Source organism: Humulus lupulus, chromosome 5, assembly GCF_963169125.1.
Source record: "Humulus lupulus chromosome 5, drHumLupu1.1, whole genome shotgun sequence".
Lineage (NCBI taxonomy): Eukaryota > Viridiplantae > Streptophyta > Magnoliopsida > Rosales > Cannabaceae > Humulus > Humulus lupulus.
Genome location: NC_084797.1, coordinates 78670642 through 78687800, shown reverse-complemented (window position 1 = coordinate 78687800; position 17159 = coordinate 78670642).

The following is a 17159-nucleotide window of genomic DNA, read 5'->3' as shown; positions in this document are numbered from 1 at the left end:
TTGTCTAAGTATTTTCAACAAATACTGGTGAAGATGCTCGACATTCCAGGCATAGGGCACCAGTTCCCCGCTCAGTCGGGCCAATTTGTATGTTCTGGGTCACACGATGCTCTCGACTTTGTATGGGTTTCCAGAAAGACTCTTCGCAACACCAAGTCTTCGACCTCAAATTCTCTATCCTTCACTTTGGAATTGAAGTATCTGTCCACTTTCTGTTGGTAGGATGCTACACGTAGTTGTGATGCTTCTCAGAGTTCCTCAACAAGGTCTAGTGAATCTTGAAGTAAAGCGTGATTTGTGGTTGGGTCGTAAGTATCTCGTCGGTGTGTGGAGATTAATTCCTCAGCTGGGAGAATGGCTTCATACTCATAGACCATGGTGAATGGGGAATGGCGAGTGGATGTACTAGCAGTGGTCCACAATACCTTAGGTAGCTCCTCGGGACAGACGCCTTTTGCCTATTCCAACCTTTTCTTCAAAATGGCTTTAAGTGTCTTGTTGACTGCTTCCGCTTGTCTATTTACCTGAGGATGAGACATGGGGGAGAAACTCTTCATGACTCCATGCCTCTCACAAAAGTCAGTAAACAACTCACTGTCAAACTATAGGCCGTTGTCAGAGACTATCTTCCTCGAGATCCCATAACGACAAACAATATTTTTGATGACGAAGTCTAGCACCTTCTTGGAGGTGATGGTTGCGAGAGGTTTGGCCTCGACCCACTTCATAAAGTAGTCGATTGCCATAATAACATACTTTACTCCTCCCTTTCCCGTGGGCAAGGACCCTATTAAGTCAATGCCCCAGACTGCGAAGGGCCACAGACTTGTTATCTGAATGAGCTCATTTGGTGGAGCTCGGGGAATGTTGGTGTAACATTGGCATTTGTTGCACTTCTTGACATATTCCATCGAATCACCATTCATCATAGTCCTGAAGTACCCCTATCTTAGCATTTTCTTGGAGAGGTTCTATCCCCCTGTGTGGCTGCCACAAAAGCCCTCATGTACTTATCAGAGGATGAATTTGGCTTCCTGCTTTGACACACATTGAAGTAGTGGAAATGAATGTCCTCACTAGAAAACTTATTGTCCATGATTACGTACTGAGGCGCCTGATAAAGTAGCTTCTCAGCCACTTTTTTTTTTTCTTGTGGTAACTCTCCAGAGACAAGGTACCTCACAATGGGTTCCATCCAACTGTCCTGGGGCTGGACCACTTCTACTTCCTCAGGAGGTGTGATGTTTGGAGAAGCCAAGTAGTCAATTAGGACCACGTTGAGAAAATCTGCATCCTTAGTAGTAGCAGGTTTGGCCAGGGCGTCAGCATTGGAATTCTGTTCTTGTGGCACTTGTCGAATGGTATATCTCTTGAAGCTATGTAGCATCTCTTGGGTTTTGGCCAAGTAGCCACCCATCTTGGTTCCCTGAGCCTGGTATTCTTTGAGGAATTGGTTCATGACAAGCTGAAAATCACTATATATCTCGAGGCCCTCATCCTTAAGCTCCATGGAAACTCAAAGTCTGACAATCAAGGATTCGTATTTAGCTTCATTGTTTGAGGTGTCAAAACCAAATCTCAAGGTGCTGTGAACTCTATGTCCCTCGGGGGACACCAAAGATAAGGCCTGCTCTGGCTCCATTCTCATTGGAGGACCCATCCAGAAACAACTTCCATATGGCCCGAAAACCTAGGCCTCCTCGGGCCTTTCATGCGTTCTCGTACACTCCGCTAGTGTCTGTCCTTTGATGGTAGTCCTCGGGTGATGAGTCATGTCAAACTGGCTAAGTTCAATTGCCCATTAGAGGAGTCTCCTAGAGGACTTCGAATTCTCTAAGACTTTCTTTAAAGGCTGGTTGGTAAGGACTTTGATGGGATGTGCTTTAAAGTAAGGCCTGAGCTTCCAAGAAGCCATCATCAGGTTGAAAGTCAACTTCTCCTTGAGCAAATATCTAGATTCTGCCCTGAGAAGTCATTTAATCACGTAGTATGGGGTGCTGGACGTGACCCTCCTCGCAAACCAGGGCACACTGATTGTGTTCTCGAAGATAGCCATCCAGAGGATGAGGTAATCTCCATCTATGGGCTTCAAAAGAATTGGAGGATTCGCCATGTGCACCTTCAGCTGCTGGAATGCTAATTCACATTCCTTCGTCCATTCAAACCGCTGACCTCCTCAGAGGGTATTGAAGAATGGGATGTACTTATCAGTAGCCTTTGAAATGAAGCGGCTGAGAGCTGCTATCCGACCAGTCAAACTTTGAACGTCCTTGTGTTTCCTGGGAGATGGCATCTCAATCAACTCCCTGATCTTCTCGAGATTTGCCTCGATTCCTCGGGCACTGACAATGAATCCCGGTGATTCTGGGCCCACGAATTTCGATTATGCGAGCCCCTTGATGTTCCCTCTAGGTGCGGTCCTCTAGATATTATCCATACTCCTCCGCTCACCAGAGGAGGTCCATGGGCTAGTTACTGCGATGCAGCTGACACTTGTCCTTAAGCTTGAGAAGGCGCCACCTGCTATGGAGGAGGATGAACTGCAGCCGGAGCCTGGGTAGGGGGTGCTCCAGCCCTGACATACTGGTGTAGGTGCCCTAACTTGATAAGATTCTCAATCTCATCTCGAAGTTGTCTGTACTTGTTGGTGTGGTGTTCAATGTCATTATGGAATTTGTAGAACTTCATAGTGTCCCTTCGCTCCCTATCTCTGTGGATGGGCTGAGATCTTAAGCAGTGGACTGCTGCTCAGTGGCAATAAAAGTATTCTCTTGAGTATCCACCAAGTCAGTGTACTTGGAGTATTGAGGAGTGTACTTCTCCTCAGGAGCTGATAAGGGCATTTTGGATATTATATTTGTTATCCTTTCGCATTTAGATAATGTTAATTTCAAGTGTTTTTAGGTAGATCCTCAGGAAATACGTCTAAGAACTCACACACCAATTTGGTCTCTTCCGGCCCTGCTGGCATAACCCTGGTAGTATCCACCACACTAGCCAGAAAACCTATACATCCACCCTGTAACAAGTCTCTGGCTTTCAACGCTGAAATCATGGGTACGCGGGGTCCAGACACTGCACCCACAAAGGTAAAAGGATCCTCGCCCTCAGGCTCAAAAGTCACCATCTTCTTCCTGCAATCAATAGTAGCCCCATACCTGACCAACCAATCCATCCCTAAGATCATATCAAAATCCTCCATATCTAACTTGATCAGATCCACCGAAAGTTCTCTACTATCAACCATCACCGGAAGTGCCCTAATCCATCTCCTAGAAACTACCAGTTCCTCTGTAGGCAATAAAGTCCCAAACCCTGCAGTCTGATATTCACTAGGTTTACACAATCTATCAATCACTTTACTAGAAACAAAGGAATGTGTAGCACCAGAATCAATCAATACAGTAAAAAGAGAGCCAACGCTAGAAAGCTGACTGTCACTACCGAGGGACTAGCCTCGGCCTCTGCCTGAGTCAAGGTGAATACTCGAGCTAGAGTCAAGCTATCCACTTTTCCTACTTCACCTTTCTTCACTGTTGGGCAGTCTTTTCTTAGATGCCCCACTGTTCCGCACACAAAGCAAGCCTTGGCCTGACACTCACCCATATGGCGTCTTCTACACCTCGGGCACTCCGGATAGGCCCGCCATGCCTCGCAGCCACCCTGACGGCCACCCTGTCCACCCCGACCCCTCCTATCAGGACCAGCAGCGGTCGAAGTGTTAGGAGTCTTTCTCTTGAAGTCACTGGGGCTTCCGCCCCTACCTACCCTTGAATAAGGAGGCACCACTCTATGGCCCTCGCGTCTTACCGCACTTTCTTTCCAAATCTTGTTCTTCGCTTCCTCAGTTGTAAGGGCCTTCTCAACGACCTGGGCATAAGTTGTTCCTCCAGGTACCGTTGTAATCCTAACATCCCGGGCTATCATAGCATTAAGCCCCCTGATAAATCTATCTTGCCTAGCAGCATCGGTAGGCACAAGATTCGGTGAAAATTTCGCAAGTCTATCATATTTTAGGGCATATTCAGTAACAACCATATTGCCCTGCACCAAAGCCACGAACTCATTAACTTTCGCTGCCCTGACGGCAACATTGTTGTATTTCTGACTGAACAAGTCTCTGAAACCTTCCCAACTCAAGGCAGTAACATCCCTGGTCTGCGATGCCACTTCCCACCAGATGCGGGCATCTTCTCTCAATATATAAGTGGCACATGCCACTCTATCATGCCTCTCTACTCTCATGAAATCCAGAATTGTAGTAATCATGGTTAGCCATTGCTCGACTTTCAATGGATTCGGTCCACCCTCAAAGATTGGGGTTGCTGCTTCCTGAACCTCTCATACAACGACTCCCATCTGTTCCCAACCTCCCCTGGCTGTACAACTGGTACCACTGCAGGTGGTGCAATAGGGGAAGCACTCCCTGATGGAGCCTGCTGTCGCAGAATACGGATCTACTCATCTGGGCTCTACAACCGAGCCTGCATATCAGCCATAAGTTACTGCCAGTTCTCAGGGACTGGCAGAGGAATCTGGCCCTGGTCATCACCCCCGGTCCCAGACCTAGTGCCGGCTAGTCGCGTAGATTTTCTTAGATGCATAGCTATCCAAGTCATTCTGCAATCAACGACTCGACAATCAGACCATGATGACAGGGTAAAAGCTTCTCCAAAATCCACCAATGAAACATAACCACGCACAAACAGTCAACATATAGGCATTTATCCACATGCACTGGCTGCTAATAAGCATGCCCCAATCTCATCACACAATAGCTATGAAACAAACATTCATCCATACACAATATGCAATTGATCATCCAAATATTCATTTACATGCACTGCTATGCTAATAAACATGCCTCAATATTCTCACACAACAGTCAAGGGCCAAGCCCTATCAGTATCTCATGCTCCCTATTAATCCAACAGATAACAAAAATCTTAGTTCATTCCAGGCATATAAGCATATAAGCACAAATACACATTACCAAACCCTGAATTGAGCTTGTCTCTAGCAGCGAATGTACATGTCCAGCCGGTCTTCAGGAACCTTTAAACCTAGGATGCTTTGATACCAAGTTGTAACGCCCTGGATATCCAGGACCACTACACTGTGTACTTATAAAGGTGCAGGACTTGCTAATCAAGTCATTTAGTCAAAACGTGTCACTAAACCATAAATGTGCTAAGGATAAAATGGTTTTGGTCTCAAAAGATACATTTCATATACTTAAACAAATTTACATATGGGATCCCAAAAAGGAACAGTGTTTAAATGTTAGTTTATAAAATTTCCAAAATACAGACTACCATCAGCCATTCTAAGGCAAAACAGACATTTATAGCTTTTCTGTTCCTGTTATCCTCTCAACCGTGGCGGCTAAGCAGCTGGTCATGTACATTCCGCTAACAGAGCTCTCCAAGTCAGGGTTGATAAAGTTTGCCCTTGCCTTTACCTGCACCACGTAGCACCCGTGAGCCAAGGGTCAGCAAGAAAACATATTACACATCTCAACAATCATATCAAGAGAATAACTCATCAAGCATGATCAACCACTTAACATTCCACATTAATCACATAGAATGTAATCAAAATCAAAGGTGCAACCAATCATTAATAACAGTCAAATCACATAATAACTAGGGCTGAAAACTTAGGCTGCACCCTCTGTTTACCCCACTGTCTCCGGCCCGCTTAAACCGAGCTCAGTGCATAATAAGCTGTCCTCGGCTACCAGTGGCCGAGCCGCGCCCTGTGCGCAAGTGTAACCTTTAGCACTCTTAGGCCATTGGTTTACTATTGACATGGCATAATACCATCCTTTTCAATGCATACATATTAGGGAGCCCTTAGTCCCATTACAAATACACAACCAGGTGCAGTTTTCTTACCTTTGGCTTCCAAGTGAACTAGTTACGAGCGATGCTCCTTGAGCGCGATCTGATCCCCGAGCCCTAGCTTAGCACCTAGTCACAACCAAGATAAAGGATACCATCAACAATCTTAAATGAGCTTCTAGACAAAGTTCTAGTCTCCGGAACATTGAACTTCACCAAACATGGTAAAAGATTCAATCCCGAGCACCTTAGGTTTAATTCCCAAGCCTAGAATCTCAAAATCTCGAAATCCCTTAAGGGCCCTGGCGTTAGGCACCCATGCCACAGCATGGTACTAACCAGAGACCTCCCAATGCCCAAAAATAGCTAAGGGTCGTGGCCCTACTTAGACCATGCCGCGGCCCGCCCTTCTTCCTCAACACACATCAACTTCGAAGGGCCGTGGCTCACCAAGAACTATGTTGCAGCCCGACCCCTTCGAACCTAGAAAAACCTCCATTTTTGACTCTCAAACCTCATGCAAACTCACTCAAAACTACCCCGATTCCACAACTCAATTATCCAAAAACTTCCCACAAGATTCCAGCAACACAACCCAGCTGAAAACTAGACTAGAAACCCATCAAAAACCCACTTCAATCACTGAAAATTTCTAACTCAAGAACTCAAAATCCAGCCATGGAAACACTATAACTCAACCTTTAAACCTTAAATTAGAGCTTACCTCAGCTGCAGAACCAATCCTCCAAGAGTTTTCTGGCCTAACTTCCAAGGTTCCAGCCTCAATTTAATCTTCTAATCCAAAAACCCAAAACCTCTTAGAACACACTCAACAACAAAGAATTTCAACCACATAAAATGGAATTCAATGCTTACCTCAACCTTGTTTAAGTTCCTTTGATAACCTTTGAGCTAATCCTCTAAACTCCAGCTTCAATTCTTAGAATTCCAGCCAAGACCACTAAGTTTTTGTGTTTTTTTTTGGGAGAGAAAGGAAGAAAGGAAGAGAGGGTCGGTTTGCTATATTCCACAATTTTCTAAAAGCTTCTTAGGTATATCCTTAAGCAATCAAGTTAATCCCAAGGCTCGGGGTACCGGAAACGTCCCCGAGGGCGAAATAGTAAAATTCCCCAGTATTCCCACCTAGACTTCCTAATCTCAAATATATCTCCAATTATTTATTTTCATAACCCGGTAATCTAAATAACCACCCAATACCTGAAATACCCTTTGACTTGTCCAAATTCAAACATTAGGCCCCGTTGTGACTTTCCCGCTATCTAGCTCCCTAGGATCGCCTCAAGTCGCCTGCTGCAGATTTACCCACATAATAATGTGGTTCTCACAAGTATAACATTTAATCGCATTTATATTCATATAATCATACAAGCATCCTTATCATGTAATCATGCATTAAATCAATAAATTCACACATAAACCAATTATGCCCTCTCGACACACTAATGAAGGCCCTTAAGCCATATTAGTGAATTTGGGTCGTTACAGAATATTATGTCATTGTTGATAGATTGATTGTCGAAGTTGGAGAGTAATTCTTGACTATTTCTTTAATATCATTTTATCCTTAGTTATAATAATCTTTGATCATTTTTTTATTTTATGTTTTATGTTTTTAAAATCAAAACCCCTTTCTAATTTCTGTTTAGTTCCTATTTTGAATAATAATTTGATCATAATGCTTGTGGGTTCGACCCTTATTTACTGCTATACTGAAGTAGCTGGTATAAATTATTGATAAAATATATTTAAATTTGATATGGCATATGACACCCATTGAATTTTTAGCACCGTTGTCGGGGACTATTGTAAGTCTTCTTATTATTCAATTTAATTAACTACATACTAACTAGTTTAACTTTTTTATTGCAGGTGTATATGTCTGGTGACGATACTCAAGAAAGACTAGAAGCCATAAAGAAATATCTTGAGACATCGTCGTCCCGCTCTTCAAGGAATATCATTGACAATCCACTCTTTCAACATTCAAAGAAAGTCAATCTAGTACAAATACCATTACCACCTGACGACGATTCTCACTCTAAAACATCAGTTAAGTCTCAGATGGCCAAGGAAAGGGCATTGAAAGAGTTGGCGTCGCTGAATCTAGACCATCAACCTCTATGTATTCAATATCTGGTGTTGTACGTTAACTTTGAACTCAAGCTGAGCCTCATACATATACTAGCATTTTTCCATGGGCTACCAAGAGAGGACTCGAATAAGCATCTGACAAAGTTTCACATAGTCTGCTCTAGTATGAAGCCAAAGTTAGTAACTGAAGAGCAGATAAAATTAAGAGCATTTCCATTTCCTTTGAAGGATGGTGCAAAGGAATGGCTCTATTACCTTCCTCCTGGAACTGTTAATACCTGTAATGAAATGAAGACAATGTTCTTGGAGCGTTACTTCCCAGCATCTAAGGTTGGTAGTATAAGGAAAGAAATCTGTGACATTCGCCAACAGACTGGGGAGTCATTATATGAGTATTGAGAGAGATTTAAGAGGCTATGTGCTAGCTTCCTCCACCACCAAATAAGTGAACAACTCCTGATCCAATACTTTTATGAAGGACTATTTCCATTGGACATGAGCATGATTGATGCAGCAAGTGGGGGAGCACTAGTGGACAAGACTCCTGCTGCAACTAGGAGTTTAATTTCTAATATGGCAGCCAACTCCCAACAGTTTGGAGTTCATCATGAGTTTTCAGTTAAGGGAGTAAATGAGACAAACTCTAAAATAGAGCAGCAGCTTGCGCGGTTAACTAGTATGGTCCAACAAATGGCTTTAGGTCAGCAAGTGAGACCGTGTGGCATATGTCAGTTGGTGGGACATCCTACTAATGCATGTCCCACACTTCAAGAGGACATCAATGAGAATGTAAATGCAATTGGGGGGGGGGTGGTTCTCAGGGCAACCTAGGCAAAGGTATGACCCTTATGCTATAACTTATAATGAAAGGTGGAAGGAACATCCTAATCTTCGATATGGGAATCAACAAAAAACCGTACCTACTAGACCACCAGGGCTTCCTTACCAACAAAGGCCTCAACAAGCCTATGCACCTCATCCTAAAAAACCCCCTATCTCACAAGCTTAGGATCCATCAATGGCGGATATTCTAAAAACGTTAGTGGCCTCCAATATACAGACTCAAGTAATTCTTCAAAGAGCTCAAGCATTCCTAAAATATCTAGAGAAGACTATGCGTCAAATAACCACTTCATTAAGTCAAAGTGCGCCACAAAATCAAGGAAAGTTGCCTTCACATCCTGTTAGGAATCCAAGGAAAAATGCTAATGCCATCACATTAAGTGATGGCAAGACTTATGATCCACCTACTATTCCCTTAAGTTGAAATAATGCGCCATTGCCTCCTACTCAATCTGCCCAACAAGACAAAGATGAAACCCCAACCACAACCACAACACCAAAACCAAAACCAACTATTCACACTTAGGTCACTACTCCTCCATTTCCTAGTCGTTTGACAAAGACAAAGAAAGATGAAGCTGAACAAGAAATACTAGAGACTTTTCGCAAGGTTATGGTAAACATTCCCTTACTTGATGCCATTAAACAAGTGTAATGCCCCGAATTTCCTAATAACGGTTAGGACCTTGATTAGGAGGTTGGGAGGGCCATAATTGATTTATGATGTTATTGAGTGATCATATGCATGCTTATGCGAATTATATTATTATATGATGATAAATGCATGCATATGGGTGTATTTATAATTATAAGGGCATTTTGGTAATTTGGCCCGTTGAGGGCGTAATTGTGCATTTTCGTGCATGTGGGTGAGTTTTGAATGGTACCACATTATATGTGGATTTGTTCGAGCCTTTCGGCATGAGACGATCATGAAATGCAAGTGTTCGGTCTGGTCATAACAGGTTTAAGTTCGATGCTTGGGGTGAGTCTCGGGGTGATTTTAATGATTAGAGCATTACCAGGAATTAAAGGGTAATGGGGTATAATTTATTGGTATGTGAGAATATTGAGAATAGCAGGAATTGGAGGGTGTTAATTATGATTAACGAAGTAGGTGTGAAAGGATAGTTATGCCCTTGGTGGCTGTTATGGTTTTATTTTAGACTTAAGGGCATTTAGGTCTTTTCACCCTAAAGGATTTGTTTAGCCATTTAAACTTAGAAAGCTGTGGAAACCTTGACCAGAAACAGATCACCAAAATCACCTTCTCTCGTACCTCTTTTTCTCTTTGAATTTTCAAGCTCTTTTTGAGGAATCAAGCCAAGGAACCAAGCTGGGATAAGATAGGGTTATGCTTCACCATTGAAGAGGTGTGTTGATGAGATTGAGGTGAGTTTTTAGCCATTAGAACTCTTGCTTTTGCTCTGTTTTCCAAGTTAAGTTCCAGCTGGTTTTTGGGTTGGAAAGTGAGGAATTGGTTGGAATTTTGGCTAGGGTTCTTGGGGTTGTGGTGCCTAGGACCTGTGAGGATGGTATTTAGGTTCATTTGGGACTTAATTTGATGTTTGGAAGCTTTTGGTTTGGGTTAGAAATGGTGGAATCGAAGGAAGAACTTTCTGGGCAGATGTTGGCTGAAGGTAGCGCTACATCGCCCAGTATAGGGCACTACAACGCTACCTACAGATGAGGCTAGGGCATTTTGGTTCTGTCTTGAGCGCTGGGGTGCTAGGAGGGTAGCGTTGTAGTGCTACCCTGTTTCTTCAGAACCATGTTTTGAGTGTTTTTAAGGGTTTTTGGTTCGGGGTTTTAATCCTTAAGGCCCGAGATCAAATCTACTCATCGTGTGGGCATGTTTCGAGGTCCCGAGAGTGGGGTTTAGATCAAGACCCTATCTTTGATGATTTTCATTAATTGGAGATTGTATTTGGTTATTACTAGGTGACCGCTAAAGGATTAAGGATCGATCATTCTCAAGGGTCGTTCTTGTTCTAATTCTTGCTCGAACCGGAGGTAAGAAAACTGCACCCTTTGTATATGTGACATGCATGGTTATTCTTGTTGCACGTTGGATGTTTAAATGTAATGTACGAGAAACATGTGATTAGGACATGCTTTGTATACTGAGTATGATATTGTTCAGAGCTTGAGCCTCTGTGTTTATGCATGATCCTAATTGTGCTCGTAATTGTTAAGTAAGCATGCTGAATGCCCTGTATTCGGATATTTGATATATGATATATTTTTGGTGGCATTGCTTACTTGTATATGGCACTGACTAGTTAGGGTTGGCACTGGTCGCGTGCTACAGACCTAATAGCCGAGAACAGCATAGCGTCAGCGTTGAATGACCCTAAGGCATTAATGCTGGACCGACCCTAAGGTCGACGAAACTTATAAGCGCTTGGCTAGTGTAGGACTAGTTACTCAGAGCCAGGGCCTAAGGCCTAGGTGACTGCTAGTCACATGGCTAAGGAACGATGTTCTAGGGTTATGACTCTATCGTCATGAGGAAGGTTATGTTGGTGACTAGTCATAATGCACCTATCCTATCTAAGCTAGTGAAAGGATCACTTATCTACTCGACAGGTTTATGCTGGTGACTATTTCACCAGATACCTGTCTTGTTTAAGCTAGTGAAAGGATCACTTATCTATAAGCCCCGGTGACCCTATCGTCACATTGATATTGGGAACGGAACCCACCTCAGTGACTAGTACAACTGTCACTCTTCTATTTGGGGCTAAAAGCCCTGGATGACTATTATGGTCATTGGTTGATGTGTTATACTCAACATTACGTGGATTTGTTTGCCTGCTGGAATAGGGCTATATCTTCTAGGCATGTGCCATATGATTTGATGACATGTTATTACTGTTCATGAGCATATTAAGTTTTCTTGCTAGGCTTCGGCTCACGGGTGCTATGTGGTGCAGGTAAAGGCAAAAGAAAGCTGGACCATCCTTGAGATGGAGAGCTTAGGTGACGACGTGTACATATGCGGCTGCTTGACCGCCACGGCTGAGGGTTGAAAGAGGAACTAGGGTTAAACCCTGTTTTGCTGCTTGGATCCGCCTATTGTAAATATTTTCTTGTAGTAGGTTTTGAAATTATATTTTTGGGATCCCAATTTATACAGTAAATGTCCTAATGAAATGTTATATCTTAACCAAAATTTTTAATCCCTAAACCGCTAATCATACTTAGTTACACGATTTTGGCCAAATGACTCGATTAGCGAGTTTAGCACTGTTTATAAGGCACACTGTAACAGTCCCTGGAGTTTGGGGCGTTACAACAAGTACCTTGATATGAAAATCTTTTAAAGGAGTTATGCACCAATAAAAGGAAGGTAAAAGGGAATGAAAAGGTGAGTGTTGTAACGACCCGAATTTGCTAATCGGGCTTAGGGCCTTGATTTGTGTGCCTGGAGGGCAATAAATGTATTATTATGTTAATATATGAACTAATGTGAATATATGATAATGATGCATGTTTAGTTGAGTTAAATGTGCATGTGGGCCCCGTCTGGAGGTTAGGGGCATAAATGTGATAGATGTGATAAATGCTATATATATATGATATGTCTGTGCAGCACGAACCGAGACAGTCCTGAGGAGCGGTTAGCCAGGAAGTCACAATAGGGTTGAGATTCCAACTCAGGGCGAGCTGAGGGGTAATTTTGGAATTATATATGTTATGGGGTTATGGAAATAAATATTTGGAGATATATTTAAGGATAGAATGTCTAGGAGGGAGTATTGGGGAAATTTACCATTTTTCCCTCGAGGACGTTTTGGTACCCCGAGCCTTGAGGTAGCCACATAGACTTAAGTGAATAAAACAAAAAGGGAGAATTATTTAGAAACTTAGAGAAACCGACATATACTCTCCTTCTATCCTGAGGATAACTTCCTATTACTCTCTCTATCTCACCTTCTCTTCTCTAAGGCATATCAAAGGAGAACTTTGGTGGAACTAGTCAGGAAATTGAGGACTTTGGACTGTTGAAGTTAAGGAGCTAGGAGCTTGGGGCTTAAGGTTCAACTTCAGAGGTTTAATTCAGCAAAAGGTAAGCTATACCATGGGAGTTATGCTTGAATTTCAGTTGTGTTCCTAAGCTATGCATGTGGGTAGAATCTGATTTGTTCTTGGGGGTTTTAGTTGAGTTTTGGAGTAGATTTTGGTGGGTTATGATGTTAAAACTGGGCTAGAATATTGGTGTTGAATATCTGGAATTGCTAGCTTGATTATAGGATGAGCTGGTTTGAGGAAAATGTAGGAGAAAGATGAAAATTCTGGGTTTGGAGGTGAGGGCCGCGGCCCTAGGAGGGGCGCGCCGCGGCCCGTGTGTGTGCGAGGCCATGGCTGGCCGAGAGGTTCATGTGCGCCACGATGCTTGGTGTGCGCGCCACGGCCCGTGTTGGGGTCAGTGAGGTGCTAGCCTCTGTTTCGAGGCTAGCAGCAGCACTTGTGGGTGGGGGCCGCGGCTCTTAGTGCCAGATTGTGCTTTTAGGGGTGTTTAGGCTTGGGAACTCAATGGTTAAGGCTCGGGATGGATTTTATCACCCGGATTGATAGAATTCAAGGTCTCGGAGGTTAGGGTTTTGGCTCGAAGTTATTTATTGGATTAGAACTTAATGGATGGATGTTGTTAATGTGTTGTGACTATGGTTTCAGAGAGGCTCAAGTTAGAGGACTGTGCTCGGGACATCAGTGCTCGGTGAGCTCGGGACTCAGGTAAGAAAACCCTTGTTCCCATAGAGCTTGTATGCAAGTCTGAGTCCAATGTGTTTGAAAAGAACTGGTGTGCAGGGCTGGGCCCAATGGTTTGAACTGCGGGGCGTAGCCCTTTGACTGAATTTGCTAGAATTCTGTACTTGCTTAATATGCTATGAATGTTATTATGTGAATGGTCGGCAAGAGCCGGGAATGGTGTAGGCCGAGGATGGCAGGGGGGCGGGAACGGCAAAGGGCCGGGAATGGCAAAGGGCCGGGAACGACATTAGGCACGTTGAGTGCAAGGCAGAGAACGGCAAGGGGCCGGGAGTAGCGTTGAGCACGTGGGGTGCGAGTTGCCAGGGTGAGTCCCTAGAAGGATACCTGGGATATCCTCACAGTGTGGTCTGCGAACCCAAGGCTTGGTAAACGCCTGGGACAGCTAGGCTGTATGTGTTTAGCCCATTGGTGGCCTGTTTATATGCTTGATATATGTGTTGCATATGTTATTTGTTTATGGGTTTTCTTGCTGGGCTTCGGCTCATAGATGCTCTGTGGTGCAGGTAAGGGTAAGGAGTGAGCCAACTGACCATGAGTGTAGCAAGTGTGAGGTGATGTGTACATGTTGGGCCAGCCTGGGTGCCACAACTAGAGGATTTTTGGAGATGGTTGTAAATGAACCTAGATTTTGTCGTTTAGTCGACTTGGTTCAGTTTATATATTGTAAATGTTTCTAAACTGTATTTTGGGATCCTAAGTGTAAAACCTTTATGATTTTCTATGGAAATTATTATTTCTAAAGTTTTTCCTTTGTTTATGGCTTAATTTCACTATTTGACCTAAAACCTCGATTAGTGAGTTGAAAGCACATTTTTAAACTCACATAGTATCGGCTCTAAGGAAGTCGGGCGTTACAACTTGGTATCAGAGCGAGCCAAGGTTATTGGTTCTGGAGATTGACCGAACATGTACACTCGCTATCAGTGACAGGCCCAACTCAGGGTTGGTTGGTGAGATTGGCTAATATGTTTGAATATGTGTTTGAATGCCCTGTTTGCCTGCTTATCTTATATAGAGCATGATGAATGAGTTAACATATGCATGTTGCTAGGGCATGGCCCGTTGTGTGTTATATGTCATATGAGCTATTATTTGTGGATGACTGATGTGTTTGGGAGGTGGTTTTGGATGATGTTATCATGCTTGATGAGCGGCGTCGTTGGTTGCATGCATATTTATTGAGATGCCTCGACAATCAGCTAGACTCCGCGGCAGTAGGGCCGAGGATGACAACCAGGGTTAGGACCCTCCACCTGCCCCACAGAATTGACAAGAGATGTTTGCTGAGATGGAACCAAGACTGTAGCAAACAGAGGAAGAGTTGTGGTAGTTGAGGCAGCAGGCCCCGCCTCAGGTTACTGGGCTGCCAGTGTAGCAGGTTGCAGCGCCAGTGCCAGTGCAGTCTACTGAGGAGAATAAGTGGGAACCTTTGTATGAGAGGTTCAGGAAGCAGCATCCTCCCACCTTGGAGGGTGGATCAGACCCACTGGGGGCAGAGTAGTGGATGAATATGATTTCCTCAATTCTGGATTTTATGAGAGTTCAGGGGAATGAGAGAGTAGCTTGTGCTAGCTACATGTTTAGAGAGGATGCCCGCATCTGGTGGGACGTGGTGGTTCAGAGAAGGGATGTATCAGTCATGACCTGGGAAGAATTCAGAAACTTTTTCAATGAAAAGTATTACAGTGTGGCAGTTCGAGCTGCGAAGGTTGATGAGTTTATCAACCTGACTCAGAATCGATCGACAGTGACAAAGTATGCTATTAAGTTTGATAGATTGGCGAAGTTTGCGCCAGATCTAGTGCCGACTGATGTGGAAAGAAGGGATAGGTTTGTACGGGGGTTGAATGTTATGATCACCCGCAATGTGAATATTACCTTGAATCCAGAGACTACTACCTATGGTCAAGTTGTGGATAAGGCCCTTACTGCTGAGAGGGCTGAAGATCAGATTTGGAAGGACAGCGCTGTTAGGCGCGATGCCAGGAGGACAATGCCTCCTTTTGTTTGATTTAGTCGCAGTGGTGGTTCTAGTGAGCAGAAGAGGAAGGCCCCAGATTCCTTTGTTCCTCCCAGTTCAGATAGGAGGGCACGGGGTGCTTCCACTGGCCGTCAGGGTGGCAGTGACAATTGGAGGAGTTTTCCAATGTTTCCACGGTGCAGGCGACGACACCAGGGTGAGTACAGGATTAGGGTCTGCTTTTTTTGTGGGAGTGCCAATCATCTGAAGAGGGATTTCCCTCAAGTTAAGAAGGAGGAGAAGAAGCAGAGTGACAGTCTTGCTCCTGCCAGGGTATTCACTTTGACATAGACTGAGGCGGAGGCTAACCCCTCAGTTGTGACAGGTCAGATCTCTAGTGCTGGTTCTTTGTATACTGCATTGTTTGATTCAAGGGCTACCCATTCATTTGTATCTGCTAGAGTGATAGATCAGCTTTGTAGACCTAGTTGTGTGTATGCTAGAGGATTTCAGACGTTGTTGCCAACAAGAGAGTTGGTAGTCTCTAGGAAGTGGATTAGAGCATTGCCAGTAGAGGTAGATGGTAGGGAACTATTTGTTGATTTGATTGAGTTAGAGATGGATGACTTTGATATGATTCTAGGGATGGATTGGTTATCAAAGTATGGGGCAACGATTGACTGCAAGTGCAGAATGGTGACTTTTAAACCAGAAGGGGAGGTACCCTTTGTGTTTGTGGGGTCAGTTAGTGGACCGCGTGTACCAATGATTTCAGCATTGAAGGCTAGAGACCTGATGCAGGAAGGTTGCATAGGATTCCTGGCAAGTGTTGTGGATACTTCTAGGGTGGTGTCGGTTGGACCGGGTGAGACTAGATTGGTGTGTGAGTTTCCAGATTTGTTTCCAGCAGATCTGCCAGGGTTGCCGTCGCAGCGGGAGATTGACTTTGTTATAGAGTTGATACCAGGAGTGGAAACAGTATCTAGGACACCTTATAGAATGGCTCCAGCGGAATTAAAGGAATTGAAGATTCAGTTGCAGGAGTTACTTGATTTGGGGATCATCAGACAGAGTTTCTCGCCATGGGGTGCTCCGGTGTTGTTCATTAAGAAGAAGGATGGGTCCCTTAGGATGTGTATTGACTATAGGGAGCTGAATAAGTTAACCATTAAGAACAAGTATCCACTGCCTAGGATCGATGATTTATTTGATCAGCTACAGGGAAGAACAGTGTTTTCCAAGATAGATCTCTGATTAGGTTACCATTAGTTGAGGATTAAAGAGGAGGACATACCAAAGACTGCTTTTCGAATGAGGTATGGACACTATGAATTCCTGGTTATGTCCTTTGGATTAACCAATGCCCCAGCAGCCTTCATGGACATGATGAATAGGGTGTTCAAGGATTATTTGGACAAGTTTGTGATTGTATTCATCGACGACATCCTAGTGTATTCCCAGTCAGAGGCAGAGCACGAGCAGCATCTGTGGTTGGTTCTACAACGGTTGAGAGAGCATAAGTTATATGCTAAGTTCAGTAAGTGTGAGTTCTGGTTGCCACAAGTTACATTTCTGGGCCATATCGTCAGTAAGGAGGGGATTCTGGTTGACCCAAGTAAGAT